At 39.1% G+C, this 4,050-nt stretch overlaps 1 pseudogene; it reads left to right on the top strand.

Moving 5' to 3' along the window:
- The first annotated feature begins 1,743 nt into the window (after positions 1-1,743).
- LOC100942987 lies at positions 1,744-3,045 on the top strand (annotated as a pseudogene).
- The last annotated feature ends 1,005 nt before the right edge of the window (positions 3,046-4,050 follow it).

Here is a 4,050-nt window from a genome sequence, read left to right as displayed (position 1 = left end):
AAAGGAGTAGGGGTGCGAGCCCCATATACTGGAGGTGGTGGGTTCAAACCCAGCCCTGGCCCAAAACTGCAAAAAGAAAAAAAAAAAGTAGAGAGTTGAGAATTTGCATGCATCCTTGCTTCCACTGTCCTAAATATCCCATCCTACAAAGAAATGGCACCTAAGGTTATACCTCATATAAATATGCATATATTATGTTTCCTATCCCTCTTCAAATTCAATTGATATCTGTAAGGATGTTCACTTTTTTTTTCCTTTTTTTCCTCCCTTCCCTTTCCCCCTCTATCCCTCTCTGCCTCTCCTCCTGTCCCACTATTTACTTCTCCCCTTCTCCTCCTCTCCTTCTGTCTCCCTCTCTCTCTTTTTTTCTTTTATACAGGATCTGGCTCTGTTGTCCAGCCTAGAGTGTGATGGTGGCAGCCTAGCTCAGAGTAATCTTAAACTCCTGGGCTCCAGTGATCCTCCTTTTTCAACCTCCCAAGCAGCTGAGACCACAGGCAGGTGCCACCACACCTGGCTAATAGATATTCATGTTTAAGTCATCTCTTGTGGAAGGGAAAACACAGGGAAGACCATACATACATTTGTGTAAGTACTCCCTGTCATATTTTTTTTATAGTTTTGCTTGTTGCTACTCATACTGAGTCTTTTTGTTTGCAGTTTTTGGCCACAGCTGGGTTTGAACTCGCCACCTCTGGTATATGGGGCCAGTGCCCTACTCCTTGAGCCACAGATGCTGCCCTCATAATGAGTCTTTGAAGTAAATACCAAAATTCCAATTTTATAGATGAGCCAAGTTCAGGCTCACTTAGGGTACTTCAATACTACTGGCTCACATACATCTAGTAAGGGGCAGAAATGGAGTTCAACTATATATATAAATATAGTATATACATATATATTGGAAAACATGTGCATGTACATATATTCTTTCCTCAAGTTATCCTGTTATACATATTTTTCATCAGCTTGTCTTTTTCACTTGGCATGGTAGTTCAGGATATTAATTTGCATTCATTTAGTTATTTTTTCTTTGAGATAGAGTTTCACTATGTTGCCCTGTAGAGTGCTGTAGCATCACAGCTCACAGCAACATCCAACTCTTGGGCTTAAGCAATTCTCTTGTCTCAGCCTCCCAAGTCTCTAGGACTACAGGTGCCTGCCACAACACCTGGTTATTTTTTTGGTTGTAGTTGTCCTTGTTGTTTGGCAGGCCTGGTCTGGGTTTGAACCCTCCAGCTCCAGTGTATTTGGCCCCTTAGCTGCTGAACTAGGTGCCTAGCCACATTTAGTTATTTTAGTTTGGCATAGTTTTGAATGTTTAATGAGTATTTATATTGCTTGTTATGTGATTATCTGTTTATATAATTTAATCATTTCTCTATTCATCAGTAAGACTTCATTTCATATGAAGGTATTAAGTAGTGAAGTAAAGAATTTAGTATAAAAGGAACCACCAGAACAAAGCAACAACTATTCTAAATGTTAAATAAAGAGAGAAAATTAAAATACAGCCTACTGAAGGATTGTAGAATTTCAGGAACAATGGGCCTATGTGAATTAAATACAATATAAGCTCCCAGCATGCCCTGCGCCACAGCTTGAAAACGTTATACTTGGGGAGGGTAACGGAGGTGGCGTCGCCGCCATATTGGGTCAGAGGAGGTTGCTGTAGACGCTGCTGAGAAAGAGCTGGACAGTAGAGTGAGATCAGCCTTTCTGTGAGTCGCTTAAAGTGGTACCATGAGCTGGAAGAACCCTTATATCGGCAGCAAGATCAGCCTCATTTCCAAGGCAGAGATCCGGTATGAAGGCATCCTGTACACCATCGACACCGAGAACGCCACTGTAGCCCTTGCCAAAGTTCAATCCTTTGGTACAGAAGACAGACCAACAGACTGTCCAGTACCACCTGGAGAAGAAGTCTTTGAATACATTATATTCCGCAGGAATGCTATTAAACAGCTTACAGTTTGTGAGCCACCAAGACAGTACTCTTTGCCTCTAGACCCAGCCATCGTTCAGTTTTCACTAGGCTCATCTACACTAGGCTCATCTACTTCGTTCGAGTCATTGGGTTCTTATGGACTTTTTGGTGGAATGCCGGCATACAATCATTTCAATCCGAGTTCATTATTTGGGCAGCGGTTTGGCGCTGGTAGTGTTGCTGGAAGCTCTTTGACATCCTTTGGGACAGAAACATCAAACAGTGGTAACTTCTCTCAAAGTAATGCAGTTGGTTCTACCTTTACACAGGATACGAGTTCTCTAAAATCACAGTTATTTCAGGGTCATTCACCCCCTCAGTTACACCCTTTGAGAAAAAGCCCAATCATGGATCAAGCAGTACAGATTTCCTCAGCCAACTTACCTGCTCCAGCACCTATTGGGAGAAGGAGCTCTGTATCAACCAGGCCTTTGCCATCTATCAGCCAAATATCAGTAGAGAATCAAGAGCACAGTCGAGTATATAAAGCTTCAAGACCAGAAAATGAGCAACTCAGAAAAGATAGCAAAAACCAAGTAGCTCCAGGTGCTCCTTCACCTCCAAGAAGAGGGTGTGGGGGTTATCGTGGTGACAGAGGAAAATTTGGTACTTGGGTAGATGTTCCAGTGAAATCTGAGAAAGATTTTCAAAGTGCAAATGAACAATTTAACAAGGAGGAAATCAACAGAGAGTTTTATAATAAACTTAAATTAAAAGAAGATAAACCTGAGAAACCAGAGAAGCCTGTAAATCGCAAAGGTAACGGAGACTCAGGAGTTGATACCAAGAAGAATGAAGGAAATGCCAAAAAGGAAGGTCCACTTGGACCTAATTGCTATTATGACAAAACTAAATCCTTCTTTGATAATATTTCTTGTGCTGATAATAGAGAACGGAGACCAACTCGGGCTGAAGAAAGAAGACTAAATGCGGAAACATTTGGAACCCCATTTAATCCGAACCGTGGCCGTGGGGGGTATAGAAGCAGAGGAGGGGTTGGTTTCCCTAATGATAGAGGGCGTGGTCGTGGGAGAGGTGGGAACTCTACCACCCGTTAAAGATTTTGTGGTGGATTCAGAGGAGATCGTGGGGGAAGATTTTCAATATAGACAGCAAAGTTGCTGCTTAGTCTACAAAGAAGTCTTTAAAAAACTAGGCATCAATTAACTTGTTTTTCCTATTATCCTTGAAATTCTGTTGTGATACCTTTACTCATTCCATATTTCCAAAGTCTTAGAATGTTTGAAATTATTTTGGCAACCTGTAACACGTAGCACTGGTCCTTGGGCCTATAACCTCAAATGATTGAGTGTAAAGTTCATTGCTTGTTATAAAATACTAGTAAATCTTTTTGATGTTTTAAGCTATCGTGGAAAAAATATGGCCACTTTTGTGTTATTATGAAAGTCATTGAATAAAGGGATCCAAACATTTAAATGACTCTATGCATTTTTATTTATCTTAACTTTCTCCAGTTAACAGTAGCAATAAAGATGTGACAAACTCCACTATATGAGAATCGTAATATTTAGACATGGTCGGTTTTTAAAATTTTTATTTTATATCTTAAATAGCTCTACAGTGAAATGTTTTATATTGTATATGTACACATACAGGGTGGACATAAAGTTCATGTTCAGTTTAAAATAGTTTAACATAGTAAATATATGATACCGTGTTTCCCCCAAAATAAGACCTACCCAAAAAATAAGCCCTAGCAAGATTTCTATGCATTTGTTAAATATAAGCCCTATGCCGATAATAAGACCTAGTGATGGACGTGGCTATGCATTTCTGCATGGAGTAAGACATTCCCTGAAAATAAGCCCTAGTGTGTCTTCTTGAGAAAAAATAAATATAAGACAGTGTCTTATTTTCAGGGAAACACAGTATATATTTATTAATATACATAATCTACATTATATTTTATCTGGTATCTTGTTACATATTATATTATAAATTAATATATGTTATAAAATGTATATAATCCTGTATCATCACCTGTGTGTATATATAATATGTAATCTATAATCTGTAATATATTTATGTCCAATTTATTTCCA

Source organism: Otolemur garnettii, unplaced genomic scaffold, assembly GCF_000181295.1.
Source record: "Otolemur garnettii isolate 467f Iridium unplaced genomic scaffold, OtoGar3 scaffold00248, whole genome shotgun sequence".
Taxonomy (NCBI): domain Eukaryota; kingdom Metazoa; phylum Chordata; class Mammalia; order Primates; family Galagidae; genus Otolemur; species Otolemur garnettii.
Note: the sequence above shows the minus strand (reverse complement) of the source record. Positions and strands in the feature narration are given on the sequence as shown.